Below are 18,206 nucleotides of genomic sequence, written 5' to 3' on the forward strand. Positions count from 1 at the left end.
TCTTTTCCTACTTTGATAAAACTCTGCTACCATCTGTACTTGTCTTGACCAATTCTTTCTTCACAACAGAAAGAACTTAGAAACCACCTCCAGGAGGGACTGCAGCACCCCAAAACCCAGTAACATGTTTGGTTTAGCCAGCCAGGAACAGCGGGTAAGGCCCTCTGGGCTCATTTTGTTTGTCTCACTCTAAAATGCCATGAAGGTTTTTGGCTTTTTCTCAGCCATAGGAGGCCTACAGATCCACTTGAAATTTATCTCCCTTTTTCTCCTCTCTCATTTTTGATCACTCATTGCAGACGTGAGTCATTGAACAACAGCCAGAGAGTCTGTTATTAACCCAGCTGCAAAACAGATGATTCGGGTACCATGCCTGTGACCTGGAGTTCAGTATGTTTACCTCATTTTTCTGTTCTCCATGGTCCTTTTCTCAGCTTATTCACTCTTTTGAAGAAAAAGAGCTGTTGGTGATGTGCTAGTCTGCTTGAGTAGCTGCCTAACCCACTTCTTTTGAGCACAAAGTCTCATCTGTGCTTTTCCCGTAAGTGACCATTTCTCTTTCAGGGTCTCCATTTGTTTCATCACATGACTTGCCACCATCTTCTCTTGTCATGTGATTGGCCATCTGTTTTGTATTGGCCACACAAATTCCAACATGTTTGTTTCCCTTCCTAGTTTCCTCTAACAAAATTCAGGTAATTTAGAAACATATGCCTTAAAATCATGAGCAAAACAAAAGAATAACGAGCAAAGCTGAACTCAAGGGACTGTGAATCATTCTTAAGATTTTTAAAGGTTTTTTTTTTAAAAAAGAGGTTTCCATCTCTATTGTCTTTAAAAAAGTACCAAAATTTTTACTATTGAGGTAAATGCAAGAAATAGTATTTCTCAAGTGGCTTTACCCTGCTTAAGTACAGCCATTAATTGGCTTAACACCTCTCTCCCAAAGGAGCTAATGGGCCCCAATATGGAGACAAAAATCTCTCAGGAGGGTTTTCTTCTATGCTGCTATGAAAGATTCCAGTATCATCTTAGCTTTGGCAGAGACATCTCTTTATGAACACTTGAGTCTTACATGGGACACTATGTTGGCTCAAGTCAGGTCTATTCTCTCAGCATGGGACACTATCTTAAGGACCCAAGACCTACTATCTCTCTCTGTAAGCTCCAGGATGAGCCATGGAAAATCTCATGAAACATGCCCTACAGATTCCAGATTTCCCCATTAGGCTATACCTTGATCAGTGGGAAAGGTTTGACCCTGCCATTTTAAAAAGGAACAACTTATCTATTATTTCAGTATTGTTTGCATTCCATATGAAGTAGAAAGTGGCAAGATATGAGTATGGGATGGCAGTTTAAATTATGAGATTATTTTTCAGTTAAGCTATTTCTGCTTAAACATAGAAGATGAAGTTAAATTCCCGATGTTCAGGCTTTTATTATCTTTTATCTCAGGAAAGCCCTAGAAACTATGATATTTAATATGTCCCCTAAGGAGGAGAGAAATGTTTTTCATGATCTTGTCCTTGGATCCCCATCTGTCTCTCAGGGGGATATGATTCAATCCAATTTGTTTAATGAAGAAACTTCAGATAGGACCTCGGACACCTATGATCCATTTACTGGACATGATCTTTTCTGTGTTCAACAATCAGGTTCTAGAGGAGGGTCAAAGGAAAGTATAGCTGTTGCAATTGGGTGTGTTTTAAACTCACCCAAATCATCTAAGAGAAAACTGAATGATGATCAAGTTCAAGAAATCTGGACACTGGGCACTCAGTTGCACCAAGCCACTGCCTGAGGTCTGCTCTGAGTGTGAGGCAACCAACACACCTGACTCATAGTACAAGATGGCTGACTGTCCAGCACTCAGAGAGGGCCTAGGCCTACCAAAATCCTTGTTTCCCATTCTGAAGAGGCCCAAGGGAACCTACAATTCCCCTGCCCATGGACATCACCATTTGCTATGAGGAACACTGGGTAACACTGGATGTCATGTATGAGCTAATTCAATTACTTCATTCTGTTTTGATTTACTTCTCTGAAAGAGAAGATCTATAGCTACAGTTGAGGCTGAGGGGAACCCTAGTTCCTGCTGTAATGAGTCACCTTGAAGGGCAAGTGTTTAACCATGAGTTTCTCATTGTACCACAGTGTCCTACTCTCTTGCTAGGAAAATGTTTACTAGCAGGATTAGGGGGGGAACTCTCAAATTCCAACAAAAGCCAAAATGGATTTTACCTGTTGGAACTATGCCAGCTTCCCTTGACCTAATTAGCCAATAGGTGGATCCTGATGCATGGTGTGATAAGATACCTGACTCTAGAAAACCCTTCTTCCTCTACATATCAGAAAAGAGAGGAATTGCTTTGAGTGTATTGACCTAAGGCTAGGACAAGAACTCCTCCCAGTGGCATGCTTTCCAAAACATTAAATGGAGTGGCTGCTGGATGGCCACCCTGAATGAGGGTAATAGCAGCTACCACTATGCTAACAGAAAGCTGCAAAACTAACGTTAGGACAGAAACTAGAAGTTCTCACTCCCCATCACTTCAGAGCAATTCTTAAGACCCAATGTTACTTGTGGTTAACAGGGGAATGACTTGTCAAGTACCAGGGCATGTTCTTAGACATCCTGAGGTTATTATAAAAACATCCACTACTCCTAATTCTGCCTTTTTAATGTTTACAGGCCCAGAAATTAGACACTCTTGTGAACAAATGGTCTCTCTGACCTAAGCAACCAGGCAGGACATCAGTAGCCTGCCCCTCTAAGAACCTGAGGAACTGTGGTTCACTGATGGAAGTAGCTTTGTCCAAGAAGGACACAAAAAGGCAGGATATGCAATGATTAGTTTGCAACATGTCATCTAGACCAAACTCTTTCCTCTAGAGATTTCTACTCAAAAAGCAGAGCTCAGAGCTTTTACATGTGCATTGATTTTAGGAAAGGGCCAAAAGTCAAATAGCTTACAGATTTCAAATATGCCTTTCTAGTGCTACATGTCTATGCAACAATCTGGAAAAAAGGGGGCTTGATAAATAATAAGTGATCATCTATAACGTAAAAGGAGCAATTGTTAGAGGCAGTCCATCTTCCCAAGCAGGTTGTAGAGACATGCCTGAAGTCTCCTTGGGAAATCAAAAAGGTGATACTCAGGCAAGAAAAGCAGTCCTACAGCCTTCAAGACCTTACCCTTATTCCCAGTTCCTAAGGAACCATTCTGCATCCTTAAGGGATGCAGTGACAAGCTATAAAAGTCCTACATGAAAAATTGTCACCAGACTTTTCACAAGACTGAGAAGAAAGTTATTTTTGAGAACCTCTGGAAAATATGAGGCTCTTCTTCAGAAAGCAAGACTCCAGAATTGCTCCGTGTACAGATAATTTGAGTCATGAATGACCCTAATTCACCACAGCTTAAATGGACACCTGTATTGAAGCTCCTATTTGTAATCAGATACATTGTGTGGGTAATCTTGCTAAGGCTATGGCTGTCAAGCTCTTGGTAATTTATCTTACCTCCCTGTTTGGATACTTTGTCCTCCACAAGAAGAGTGGAAATCTGGCCTGCTCCTCAAATTTGTGTTCTATTATCCCAATATAATAGCAAAGTTCACTAATTCTTTTCAAATTTTCTTCTAACAAGTGTTCTCTTCAACCCACCTAGTGATCCACGACATCCCAAAGTAATAGAGAGCACATAATCCCCAGTAGGTAGGGTCTAAAGCCCCTTTCACCTGGAAGAAGCCATAGAAGACAGAAACCTCCAGTCCCTAGGCACCCCATAAAGAGTTATGGGGATATGTGTCTCTCAAGGGGAAATAAGACAAGAAGCTAGGATATGGGTAAAACTGGCTAGGGAAGGAGGCCTGAGAAGATCTCTTAACATGAGAGCAGAACAATTCCCAAAGCCCTGCACATGGACTTCTAGTGAGAACCCAAGCAGTACAGTTTTGCTAGTATGGCTGAGACCTGATGTCACCCTTAGGAGTGGATGATTCAAAAAAAGTCAGTCCACATTGAGTTTTTGCCGCTGTGCTCTCTCTTCCACAGTTCCTTCCCCCCACACACAAACACACTGTAGGGCATAGTTATTTTCCTACTTTTACTTGGCCCAAACTCATTCTGCAGAGCCAGTTTCTTTTACTAGTTTAATAAAACTTTGCTGCCCTTTGTGTTTGTCTTGACCCATTCTTTGCTCAGGACAGAAAGAACCTAGAAATCACATCCAGAAGGAGACTTCAGCGTCCTCAAACCTAATTACATAATTCCAAGATTGGCTCCTTTCTCTTGTAAATAAAGTGTTGAGACAGATGTCCTACTAAAAACTCCCTTGGTCCAGCATGAGATTTAAAGTGAACTTGAATAGTACTTCAATAGCTGAAAAATAATACCGATTAGATACAGTAGAAGAAATAAACATGGGTAAAAAGGAGATAAGGAAAATTGTAAATTTAAAAATGAAAACGTCAGCATCAGAACAGCTTAACTTTTTTTCTTTCTCTTTTCCCAGAACACAACAAGCCTGGGAATTCCCTTTCTTTTGCAAAGGTGTTCTACCATTTCCTATTGCACCCACAAAAGGTCCTCTTTCACCTGTGAATAGACCACCTTTTAACCTGTAAATTAGGGTTTCCTCTATAAATAGATCACTGTTTACTGTGAGCGAGCCATCCTCCTCCACCAGCCCAACCAGGATGGAGAATACAGATTGACAAATTCCACAGGTTTGGGCCATGAAAACCACAAAAGGATCCCCATGTCCACGCTGTAGGGCACCTCTCTTAGGGCCTGCACTCCACACTTGAATGTGTACTAAAGGTTCTGCCTAATGAACCCTTTCTGTACCTCTCAGACTATTGTTGAAAATTTTTTTACTACAAGGGGGTCAGTGAACCTGTAGACATTCTTTGTGTAGCGTGGATTAGGTTCATCATCTCAGCTTCTGGAATCTCCTCACACCCAGTGACAGCAAGAATCTGAACATGGAGTAGCATCAAATTAAAATACTTCCCACAGTGAATGGACCAACAGTGTGAAGAGACAGTATACGAAATGGGAAGAAATCTTTGTCGGCTCCTTTTCCAACAGAAGATATTTAGACTATATAATGATCTGAAAAATTTAACTCCAAAATAACAAATAATCACATTAAAACTGGACAAATGAACCAAATAGGCTTTTCTGAAAACAGGAAATACAAATGGCCCATATTCAACATAGTTAGCCTTCAGGAAAATGCAAATCAAAATGCACTGAGATTCCATCTCAGCCTAGTTAGAACGGCTGTCTTGGAAGATGCAAGGAAACAAATGGTGGCAGTATGGTGGGATAAGGAACCCTTGTATGCAAGTTAGTACCACTGTCACCAGACAAGGTCCAAGGAAGTCCCTGAAGCTGATATAAGAAGCCTAACTCTCTCCTTTCTTGCAGAATAAGTGTGTAGGTTTGCTGTCTCCCATCATGGAAAAAGAATTTTCAGGACTAGTTAACAAGAGGCACAGAAAGGTTCTGTCAGGCCTGGCCTAAACCAACCAGACAAAGCAAACAGGCTGCTTTTAGTAAACAACAGCAGCTTCTCAGTAAATAGGACAAATGGACTCAAAGTGAAGTACACAACAAATATACAACCCCTGGTGCCTAGGAGTCCCAGCGATTGTGTACACACCTGAGCAGACCTTGGGCACCCAAGTCATAAACATTTCGCTCAGATTCCTTAGCCCTTCAATATCTACATAAGCCTAATTCCTTTCCCAGTTACTGCTAATATCTCTCTTCTAGTGGTAGCCCATCCACTCATGCATGAAATCTTTCCCAGATAGCTGCTAGAATCTCTTGATTTTAGATGCTGATTGTAGTCCCTGTTCACTGGAATAAACTTTCATTTCAAAAGCCTATTTTTTGACAAGTAGATTCATGTGTGCCATCTATAACAGGTTTCACTAGGCAGAAATTTAAAGGTACATATTCAAAGAAATAGATTATAGTCCTTAAGAGAGTCCATTAATTCCTGGACCAGGACATATTTATGCTTCTCTTGTGAGGGTGGAACCCCAGGCAAAGTGGTCCATCTCCCAGAGGGTTAGTAAACCATTTTATAGCTATGGGCCCCATTTGTTTGTTTAAGTATTTAATTTAAATATTCTTTTCACTCTCTAAACCTGATCCTTTATCTAACATCAGGCTCCTGCTCTTTACTTTTCTAATTGAGCCAATTTATGGACTTTCACTTTTACTGAAGAATTTGAGGTGTGAAGGGTCTGGGTGAAAAGGAGCCTAAATTTAGCCAAGGGAATGCTGATACGAATCACCTTGGGTAACTTCGGCTGGGGCCCAGAGGTTGTAGTCTTCTTAAAAGTACAACTTTTAGTCATGATTTCCTGGTTTCCTTTTCACCAATCATTTTTTCTTCTACCCCACTTCATAATCACCATGTAAATCAGCTTGGAAATTTTTCTAAAAGCTAAAAAGAGAAATTATATGATCCAGCCATTACTGGGTTCTGGGGATTTTGGGTCTCCTTCTAGAAGTGGCTTCTAAATTCTCTGTGTCTTGAACAAAGAATCGGACAGCATGAGTGAAAGAGGCAGTGAGGGTTTACATTTAGTAAAGACAGGAAAGAAACATGCTCTGCAAAATGAGTTCGTGCCAAGTCAGTGTTGGGTTCAGAGGTGCACACGACTTCTCCGCAGCCAGCTGGGATGTGAACTTACCAGAAGCAACAAATTGAAGGAGAGCAGCTTAAAATGGAAAGCACTTCATTTGGAAATGAAGAGAAGAAGAGTAGGCACCTACCCCAAAGAGTCGGGTGGGGGGGCACCGGAAAGGTTTATACCCATGGCCTTTGTCCTCAGCATCCTTTCTTATGTTTGGAAATTTCCACTCCCCAGGTCCATGCTTGGAGCTTGTCAGTTTGATTTGCTCTCTGGACTGTTGTAGATGGATCCAGGGCCCAAGACCCTGCACAGGCACTACTGTCTGGTGCACATTCTTTGGGTGTGCATCGTTTTCTCCACCCATTTGTCCTGGTCTGGGCCTTATCTGTGAGGTTTATATGCTGATTAGGAGAGGCCTTACAGACAAGGCAACTTAACTTTAGTGATTAAGAGCATGTGTGTTATCTAGTGTGGCAATCTTTGTATACACATATCTGTAGGGAGAGGACTGTGATACTGATTATGCCCAAGGCAGACTGTGAAGAGTTAACCCCCAACCGGCTTGTTTATAGAAGTGAGTCTGACCAAAGCCTACGTGCTGAGGTTGGAGTACCTGGCACCCAAATTCTGTTCCCACAACTAAACCTTCAGACTAGAAGGACAATGTTCTAATTACAACCCTATATTTTGTCTATTCTGTTCCTAACTTGAGAATGCTTTGTCTTGTCCTTTCTGAGCCTTGTTTACATTAATTTCCATAGAAACCACAGGTCACCTTTACCCCAATGGATCACCAATAAAGGTCAGTGCCTGGGACTGGCCAGCGCCTTTGTGGGCTGCACTGGCACTGGTCGTCCTGGCTCCCACTTTCTCTTTCTTAGTTCTGTCCCTTAGTGCATTCTCTTTCTCAGGCCTGCGTCGCACACTAGGCAGGTGGGGACTGGAACCTGACTGCAGGGGTCTCTGCCACTTGGCGCCCATCGTGGGGGCTTGAACGACAAGCAATCACCTGCTCCGTGAGGCTACTCAGAATAAAAAGGACAAAAGCAAAAGAAAGAAAAGAATTGACAATGCAGTGGACCTCGCATCAAGGTCAAGGACAAGCACAAAATCCCAGAAAAAAAGAGGTATGTGCTTCAGATGGAAGCAGGTAGGAAAGGGAGTCAGCTGGGACTAAAGCACAAGGTAATCACTCTCGGCCCATGCTGGCCTGCACTATTGAAATAATTGCTTCAAGAGATACTTAAATAAAATCATTATTCACCAACAGGAACTTTAGACATGGAACTTAGGGAGCGTGTCAAAAATAACATCCAGACAGCTCAACGAAGAAGAAAAGTGACCTCCCCTGAGACTTTCACTGAGACCTTGAGAGCTTGGAGCCTTGTGCGCCGAGCCTGGGAGCCGCTCAAGCTTCTGCTCCATGCCAATCAGTCGCGGGGCAGAACGGTCCGGTTTCCGTCTTAGAACAACTGCTCGCCCAATCGGCTGTCCTTCACAGGCGGACTGGCCTCTCAGAAAATGTGACGCCCACCGTTACAGGCCAACCCCAGTGCTCTCCTTTGGAAGAGGTCGAGCTGCCTCCCCTTCCGCTTGAGCTGCTAAGTTCCCAGGTGCGGAGCAGGTGAGGAAAAGGCAGGAGGAGAACTGCTGGGCCTCAGTGTAGCCGAGGGTGCGCGCGGGTGCCGTGGCCGGACTCAGAGAGGGTCCAGCAGGCCTTGCACTCAGATGGGAAAGAACTGAAATGAGAAAGTAAGTAATGGATTGAGAACAGCTAGGAAAGCTCTGAAAAGCATAAAGCAAAATAGTGAGAAAAACTGCTCCTGGCTTTCAGAGCCAAGGCCAGTGCTGTGGATGCGGCTGCAAAGGTCTGGAATCCAAGACAAACCCTGAGAAACCGCGACTGTGCCCTACCGGATATCAAGAGATTACAAGGAAATCAAGTTCAAATTGTAGCTAACTGATAAATGCATCTTTGTTTCAATGTGAGGCCATGTTTAATTGGTGTGCTTAAAACATTTCTTGTGCATTGCAAATCCTTAAATTGTGCTTAGAGGGTTAACTTGCTCTTTTCTGTACTTTGTTGATGAAGAACTCAAGGTCACTACTGTTCTATTGGCAGCCAGTCGAATTTTAAAATGTAACAATCTAAGAACAGGAAAAAAAAGGGGACACTTTAAAATTTTAACAACTGAAGACAAGTTTATTGTAGAAGGTTTATAGTAAGTGAGATAGAGGAAAAATATGAAGAAAGCTATAAATAAAAGAGATATACTTTTGATATGAAAGGATTTTGTATGTTTATCTGGTTAGAAGGATAAAGAGAGATCTGTAAGACCAGAAGGCCTAGGTACGTCCAGAAGGTGTGTGGAGTGATTTAGCAAGGAAATATGTGTGTTTGCTTGTTAGTTTCAAGTTTGTTATAAAAGGTTTGCATTTACAGGCATAAAGAGACTTACATCAATGAATATTACTTAAATATGTTATTGTAATATGCTTACATTGGTTGTCATCAAAGGGTTAAGTTCTAAATATGTTATTGTGATATGTTCACACTGGTCATCTTCAAAAGATTACATTTTCTATGAGAAAAACAACAAGGTTTCATTGAAAAGATGCTTTTGGTACCAAACTAAATTAAAGGGCATAAGGTTTCATACATATAATTGTGATAATTATTATTGTTAATTTTCTGATATACTAAATGACTTCATGCTTTCTGATTATACAGGTTTTCTAATATATTGTTTATGGCAATAGCTTTCTTTTGATTCAGGTATTTGTCTTTTTCTTGCACTCCAGGTACTTATGATAACAGGAATTCAACTACTAGAACAACCATGATTGATAAAAAAGAAGTCTTCCAACTATATTTTATATTTCAAAGTACTTGATATCCAGGTAAAATTATAATAGCTAAGTTCACTATTCCCATTGCAATGCTAATGTTATTGCTCTTCTCTTCTGGGTGTTCAACAACTAAAGTTTAGAGACCAGAACTAGAAAGGTAGCTGGGCTATGAGGACAGCCAATATTTTGGCCCTGGCCCTTCAAGGTCTACAGGCAACCCAGGACATGAGGGAACCTTTGCTACAAGATCCTACAACTTTGGTAAGTCACCCAACCTCTTGAGCAGGGAGACTGTGGGACACCAAAAAGATAAGAATATACAAATGTAAACTGTGCCAAAGGAGTGTCACTTGAAGGGAAAAATCTCCCACGCTTTCACAGAAAGCAACATGGTCAAGCAAGGCCATGATGCAGCCTGATGGCTGACACTGACAGGAGCTGAGCAGCTCTATACAGGGTTTGAGCCATGCCTGTGGAGACTTAATTGACCTTAATAGACAGCAAGAGGTTAATTTTAATTAACACATATCTCACCTTAACTTGGTCTTGAACACACAGTAGAAAAGTATAACCTAAAGGTATATGAAGTCAAGACCATGGTAATAAAGCAGGATATAAGAAGGGCTCCAATTGCTGACCCCTTCTGGCAGTATCCAGCTACACTGCTGACTCCTCTCTATGAAGGGTCATTAGAAGAAACTTGGTAAAATTTATAAACCTCAACAAGAGTTTTTAAATTTTTAGCTAACATTGTTTTTTTATAATTATTAAATTTTCAATCTTTTTACAGCTAAAATGAAAAGAAAACTCATGACAAAATATCAGACTTATAGATAAGTTCTATTAATAAGAGGGTCTAAGAGTCAGCAGGTTACAATCACTATTTTGGTCCTTTAAAAACAGTTTCTAGCCAGGGATTTAGCTCAGTGGTTCCTCCGCCTCCCTCGAAAGTGCAAGGTCCCGAGTTCGATCCCTGGTACCAAGAAAAAAAAAAAATACGAAGATAAAAACAGTTTCTAAACATGATTCTTTCCCCAACCTGCTTTGTCATTTTAGTAAGTATAGTCTAATTATAATTCTCTAATTTCTTAAAAATTTTGTTTATTCTTGCCTATAGGCTGCCAAACTTCAAGTGATCATATAAATAAAATCAAAAACAAATGTGCTAGATTTTTTAACCAAATCCACCAGATTAACTTTATAAAAAGTTTATAATTGCTAAATTAACCACAGTTGGAGATGCTCTTTATAAAGGAAGTTATTATAGACATCTAAGTCAGTTAGACACATTATAAGCCCTTGTGACATGGGTCCATTGGACAACTCACTGGGACAAGCCATTGTTGGAGGTACTCACCCTTCCCTGAAGGCACAATTATATAAACAAAAAAGAGCTGGTATGGCTACCTCCACAAGCTCAATTAGATCTTGTTACTTTCATTTTAAAATTTTTAGATCCACTTATGGAAAGTAAATATATACAAAGATAGACCTACAGACATGTCCTAGACACTAGTGTTGTCAAGGATGTCCTAACTAAAAGGTAAATGGCTCAAAACAATTAATAACATAGGGGCCAGGGGATGGTTATTTTTCAACAAAAAATAAAGAGATGCTGTGGCCATCACCCCAGAACATATCACCATGGACCAACAAGATGGATTCACTGCAAACAGCACTATGTGATGCCCCTGCTGAAAGCCATGTGAAGGCTGAATCTGAGCAACTCCCCTCACCTGCAAGAGCCCTTGGACCTGCAAAGGTCATCAGACCTGATTCAGCTGCTGTTTTCAAACAGAGAATGGGGAGATGGAGAGGATCATAATGTCAATTATGCCCAAAGCAGACTGTAAAGAGTTAACCCCCAACTGGCTTGTTTGTAGAAGTGAGTCTGACCAAAGCCTACGTGCTGAGGTCAGGGTAACTTGCACCCAAATTCCGTTTCCACAACTAAACCTTCAGACTAGAAGGACAATGTTCTAATTATAATCCTATATTTTGTCTATTCTGTTCCTAACTTGAGAATGCTTTGTCGTGTCCTTTCTGAGCCTTGTTTACATTAATTTCCATAGAAACCACAGGTCACCTTTACCCCAATGGATCACCAATAAAGGTCAGTGCCTGGGACTGGCCAGCGCCTTTGTGGGCTGCACTGGCACTGGTCGTCCTGGCTCCCACTTTCTCTTTCTTAGTTCTGTCCCTTAGTGCATTCTCTTTCTCAGGCCTGCGTCGCACACTAGGCAGGTGGGGACTGGAACCTGACTGCAGGGGTCTCTGCCATCTTTATATATTAAGTAAGAGTTCTTTTTTCAGTGTCTGCCCATTGTCTCCTTCACATTTTATTGAAAGTGGGGAGGGGGGCTAACTTGGTTAGGGTGTTTACCTGGCTTTCTCTGCCTTCTGTTTATCAGCTCTCTCTTGTCTTGTAAAATGTTCCCACCACTAAAGTTTTTTTTTCTTCCATTAAGTTTATGGGTACACTTTCGGTATACAATACAGTTACATTCATCATTGGGATCTTGTACCATTACATGAGTCTCTTGGTTCTTATTTTTCTCCCCTTCCCTTGCCCTCCCTTCACCCCCTCCACCCTTCCCTATTTGCAAAGATCTTGTTTCCTTTTTTTTCCTTTTCTCATATTTTTTCCTTTCCCCTACCCCTCCCAATTCCCCTGCTCCTTTAGACCTTTTCTTTCTGTTACAGAATAACAGTTATACATTTTTTAAATTACAATATCAAGATCTAGGAGACATTACCACAGATTTTACAGAATTTAAAAGGATATAGAGAGCATATTTCAAAAATCTGTTTTGAAATAAATTTGACAACTTCTAAGAAGTACCTTGGAAGACAAATTAATGAAACTAACTCTGGAGGAAATATAAAATTTGAATAGCACCTATTAAAGAAAGTATATTCCTAGCTTGAAAACCTACCTATATGACAACAGCAGGCTCATAAACATTTTAACTGATAAATTATATCAAACAATTAAAGCAGAAAAAAGAAGGAACACTTCTCCCCTCATTTTAGGAGCTCAACATTGTGCTAATCCTAAAATTGGATAAAGATAATAGAAGAAAAATGTATGAACATAGATAGAAATTTGTTTAACAAAACAAACTCTTAGAAGTCAGATCTGGCAGTATGTAGAAAGTGGTTTTGTGATAGGGATGGCAGTGTTGGTTCAGCATTGGAAGATCCACCCCCCAAAGTCATCATCTTAACAGGGGAAAGGAAAAACGCATATGATCCTGTCATTAGTTGGAGAAAAAGTATTGGACCAAATTCTACAGCTGTTCATGGTAAAAGCTATCAGGAGCCTAGAAGTAGAACAGAAACTTCTCAACAAATTAAAGACATGTACTCCATACTTCCAGCAAGAACACTTTGCATGAATAGAGAAGATACAATGCTTTCTCCTTAAGATGGGGAACAAGGGCAAATATGCTTACTCTTTATCTGTCCATTAAACTTTGAAACCTAGTCCCCACCAAAATAGTCTGGCAATAAAATGACACAACTAGGATAGGATTGGCATGGCAGAAGCAAAATCTTTATCTGTAGATGAAATGATCATCTACAGAGAAAATACTAAGAAATGTTTAGGAGCCCCTAGAACTTGTACTTGAATTTAGCAGGATTAGAAAACACAAGGTATATATAAAAATTCAGGTCTGTGTATACTTACTATAAATGAAGAACTGGATATTGAAATTTAAAAGTTATGTAGGAGTACAAAGGACCCAGAAAAGCCAAAAACAAAAACAAAAACAAAAACAGTGTTGGAAGACATTTAGCACCCAATTTTAAGACTTCTTCTAAAGCTACAGTAATCAAGGCAGTATTGGTGTAAGGAAAGACATATAGATCATTTGAATAAAACAGAGAATCTAGAAATAGAACCACACATATATGGTCCACTGAGTTTTGAAAGATTATTTAACATTAGCATTTTATAGAATATAAACTCAATTCAAGAGCTGAGGAAGAGATAGTGTCTTCAGCCAATGGCACTAGAACACCTGGTATTCATATATAAAAAATTGACCTTAACCCTTTTTTTCCATACATGAAAATAACTTGAAGGGATCTATGAACCTAAATAAGAAACCCTAAAAATATAAACCTTAAAGAAGAAATTATAAGGGAAAATATTTATGAATTCAGGGTAGGCAAGAATTACCTAGGATACAAAAAACATGATGTATAAAAGAAAAAAATTGATAAATGAGATTCCATCAAAATTTAGAACTTTAAATGACATAATTAAAATGAAAAGTAGCCCTTAAACAGACCATATTTGCAATGCATATAACCTATGAGCAGAATATATAAAGAATTCTTAGAGCTCATTAATAGACAACCCAATTAAAATGTAGACATAAGATGATGATAAATAGCCAGTATAGCACAAGGAATGGTGTGCAACTCTAGAATCAGAAAAATACTAATCAGTACAATAATAAGATTGAATTATACACTCATTAGGGAGATGAAGTCAAAAGTTTTAAAAGCCTTGTCATGACTTTTTCTTTTTGTTGGATTCTCCCCCTTTGCGTTTAATTTGTCACCCAATGGATTCATTCTGCTGGGTTTCCTGGGGTTGTGATCCTCATTGTCCTTTCTAGATATTGTCTAAAATTTTTTGGGTCCCAGTTTGGTATTCATGAAATTCCTGAGGTGCCCTTTATCATGAAAGTATCTTCTTTCTCCATCAATTTTGAAAGATAGTTTTGCAGGGTACATCAATCTGGGTTGGAGGCTGTTTTCCTTTAGGGCTTGAAATACAACACTCCAAGCTTTTCTTGCCTTGAGGGTTTGCATTGAGAAGTCTGCTGTGATTCTGATGGGCTTTCCTTTGTATGTGATTTGTTTCTTTTCTCTCACTGCTTGTAGAATTTTATTCTTCTGTTGGGTTTCTGGAATCCTAACTATTATATGCCTATGTGTAGAGTTTTTTTGATTAAGGCTAGCTGGAGTCCTATATGCCTCACTTATCTATATGTCCAGTTCTTTTCCCCTCCTTGGGAAGTTTTCTGCCATCACTTCTGTGAACAGTTTTTTTATGTCATCTGCACTCTCTGCTTTTTCTTCATTGACTCCTATCAGTCTTATGTTATTCTTCTTTGCATCGTCTAGCAGCTGCTGGATTGATTTCTCAGGTTCCCTTACAATTTTAAAGCAATTTTTCTTTTCCTCCTCACTAATTGCAATCTTATCTTCTATATGTGAAATTTTATCCTCACATTGGTTCATTCTGCTGTGCAGACTTTTGATGGAGTTTTTAATCTCTTGGAAATCTGTTTGTATCTGTTTTATGGATTCCATTTGTTTCCTATGTTGGGATTCCATCATGTTCCTCAGATTCTCTCTTTTTTTATCTGTGTCCTCTCTAGAATTATTAATCATGTCTTGCACCATGAGCAAAATCTTTGCTGTTATCTGAGTAATTATTTCTGATTTCATTTTTTCCCAGATCCTCTTTTGTTGCCAGTTCAGAGTCCAGGTGGTTGAGTATCAGAGTGTTCCATCTCGTTTCCCTTTGAGGTTGCTGTAGGTGATCTGGAAGTCTGTTTTTGAGGCTTGTTTATGTGTCTTCTCATTTCCACGGGGGAAGGGGGTGCTTCTGGCACCCACGAGGCTCACCTTCTCTGCCCTAGGAGCTTGGGATGGAGGCGAGGAGCTTCCTTCCAGGTGCCAGGACCAGCTGAGCTTCTCTGCCCTAGGAGCTTGGGATGGCGGTGGGGGAGCTTCCTTCCAGGTGCTGGGACTGGCTTACCCTGAATCTTTTTTTTTTGGTGCCAGGGATCAAACTCTATTCCTTATGCTTGCAAGACAGGTGGTGAAACCACTGAGCTAAATCCCCAGCCCCCCCCCCACCACCACCACTAAAGTTTTAATACTTTGTAGTCAGGATTAACGCAAAAGTCCAGTTAGGCCCTTATTTTACATTTTTTCCTGCCTACAAACCCCTTTCCCATACAAAAGTAGCAAAAAAGTACACTGTCACCAGCCTGAGAGCAGACTACTACTACGAGAGAGAACACAGTAGCCCAGAGCTGAATGGTGACTGTCCTTTTGTATTTCCTACTGCTCAAGCTGGTGTCAGGCTAGGTTATCCTATGAAAAACTTGCTCAAGTTGATAGGAGAGAAACTGAAGACCCCTCTCTCCGGGTACAAGTGCAGAGCTTTGAGGACGGTTCCATTCATCTATCCTGGGATGCTGTATTAACTGTTCCTGTCTACTTTCCAAGCCAGGTTTGCTGACCCTTACCCTACCTCATTCCCCCTGAGAGACACATATCCCCATAATCCTTTATGGGGTTCTGGGGAAATGGAGTTCTGTATATTCATACAGCTTCTTCCTGATGGAAGTGGCTATGGGCCCTACGTACTGAGGATTGTGTGCTCTCTGACTACTTTGAGATATTGTGGCTCACCCACTGGTTTAAAGAAACAAACACCTATTGGAGGCAGCAAAAAGGAAGTTCATGTCTAAAGAAGGCCCGGTCAGTTTGTCAGAGTCATTTGGCTGTCAGGTTGGGGAAGTAAAGCCCAAATAGGAGGAGAAGCGGGTCGTATTTCCATGCTTCCTGTGGAGGAGAGAGTATAGTGTAGGGCAGTGCTGGTGAAGCTATGGCACATGTGCTGCAGCTAGCTGCTTGTTTGTTATCAGTGAAAGCTCTAAAAGCTTCGCCGTCACTGGCACAGTGGCATGTTAGATGAATTATCAGGAGCCTGAAAGCCATTGTCTCAGAAGATTACCCACATCATGGATATAGTTAAAAAACAGGAGCTCTAGTACAGGTACCAGTTTAAGCCAGGGCAAATTAGGGTTATTAGTGTTTCTCCTTATCTGCACTTGGAGCACCACTGGACTTTTGACTTTTGATGAGTAACCTAAGGTTCATAGAAGTAGCTTTCTTCTTTTGCATGGTCTGGGCTTCCCAACCAAAAGCTCAGAGTGGGCAAGCTTTGCAGACCTGCTGAGTGGACCCAGCTAATCTTAGTCCTGCAAACATTCAAGTTCAACATTCAACATTCACCCCTGTAGGGCTTTTATAGCTTTCCACTGCATCCCTTGAGGAAGGATGAGTTTAATTATTCCTCAGGAACAGAGAATAAAGCAGTCTGTAAGCCTGCCTTCTTGTCTCCATGAAAGCTTTCAGATTTCTGAGGAAGACTTCCGGCATGCCTCTTTGAGGTCCCTTTCAATGCATGACAGCAACCTCTTTGCAAAGGTAGACTGGCTCTAGGAGGTGCAGAATTTACTGTCTGTGTTTCATAAATGGTTGCTTATTAGGCAGCAAGCTCCTTTTCTCCAAATTGCTTCATGAGAAAGTAGCATTAGAAAGGTATTTTTGACTTAATATTGATGGCTGAGGAATGGCTATGAGCTCTGCTTTTTGAGCAGAGGCCCCAGGGGGAAGTTGGCCTTAATAACCTGTTGTGAACTGATAGCCTTTTGATGTCCTTCTTGGACAAAGCTGCTTCCATCATGGGCCACACCTCCTCGGGTTCTTGGAGGGGCAGTCACTGATGTCCTGCCTGCTTGCATAGGTTCAGGGAATCACTTGTTCACAAGAGTGGCCAACTTCTGAGCATGAAAGCATCAAAGTGCAGGATTAAAAGCAGTGCAGGTTTTTATAGTAACCGCAGGGGTATCTAAGAAGCATGGCCTAGTGTAGTCCCAGTAGGCAAAGTCTGCTTTGGCCTTTGCCAGAATTGGTGGAAATCAATTTTGCTAGTAAATCCCTTCCTACTAAGAGAGTAGGCAGTGTGGGACAATTAAAAGCTCACAGTTCAGTGTTTGACTTTTGAAGCGAATGTCAGCCAGGAGTAAAGAAGCTCCAGCTAGGGCTTCCCTGGACCCCAATTATTGCTACAGATTTAGGGGAGGGCTTTCCAGAGAAGGAAGTTAAGGTAGTGGCCAAAGGAACTCAAACTCCTTACCACCAAATCTAGGGTTGTTCAGGATGCCTTGCAGAAAACACAGATGTCTGTGGACAAGGGCATTTCAGGTTGTCCCAGGCCTCTTCAGCCCTCTTTATCAGAGTGAGAGTTTTCCTAGCCCAGCCCCTGTCTGGGAGTGGAGACAGTGGCTCTCCAGTGCCAAGAGTCAGGCACATCATGTGGGCTACTTGGTGTAAGAGGCAGGGCCCTGGTGGTGGCTTGGAACATTCTCATACCCAGGGTCTGGTTTTCCTGCAGACCTTGGTTGGCCCTGGGTTTTTCCTTGAACAACTTGGGTGAACTTAAAGCTGTGCCAGTTGGGACAGGATAATTCTGGTCTGGCTCTTTTCTCAGCCCTTTACCTTTCATCCTCATCTAGAAATTCATCCTGAATGCTGAACAAAGAGGAGGCCACGTCCACCAGTTGGGTCATGTTTGAAAATACTGAGTTTCTCTGGAGAACCAGCCTCTGGAGAGAGCTCCTAAGAGAGGAGTGGTTATAGGAGGACAGAATAGTCAGAGACATCATTCCCTTCTTCCTCAAGGGCCACCCTAAATACCACAGTTTTGGAGCCTCCCTAGAGATAAAGAATCATCAAAGCCTGAACATAAGAGATTTCACTCCACCTTCTCTGCTCTATGCAGAAATGATTTACCTGAAAAATAGTACATACTTTAAACTGTACCCTGTACCCACCTCTCACTAGTCTCTGCTTCATACTGGACCTAACAGTAC

General features: G+C 41.1%; 1 long non-coding RNA gene across 2 annotated transcripts in view; it reads left to right on the forward strand.

The window, feature by feature from the left end:
• Positions 1–6,936: 6,936 nt before the first annotated feature.
• LOC101704269 (uncharacterized) overlaps positions 6,937–18,206 on the forward strand; it is a 33,337-nt gene continuing 22,067 nt past the window's right edge. The window contains exons 1-3 of one of the 2 annotated variants that reach the window (XR_015453241.1): positions 6,937–7,790; positions 7,934–8,415; positions 9,466–9,564. This is a non-coding gene — a long non-coding RNA (uncharacterized LOC101704269). The remainder of the gene's footprint in view (positions 7,791–7,933; positions 8,416–9,465; positions 9,565–18,206) is intronic. The other variant, XR_015453240.1, reaches the window with a different exon arrangement.

Source organism: Heterocephalus glaber, unplaced genomic scaffold, assembly GCF_053883595.1.
Source record: "Heterocephalus glaber isolate CG9 unplaced genomic scaffold, H.glaber_assembly_v1.0 deba00001457, whole genome shotgun sequence".
NCBI lineage: Eukaryota > Metazoa > Chordata > Mammalia > Rodentia > Bathyergidae > Heterocephalus > Heterocephalus glaber.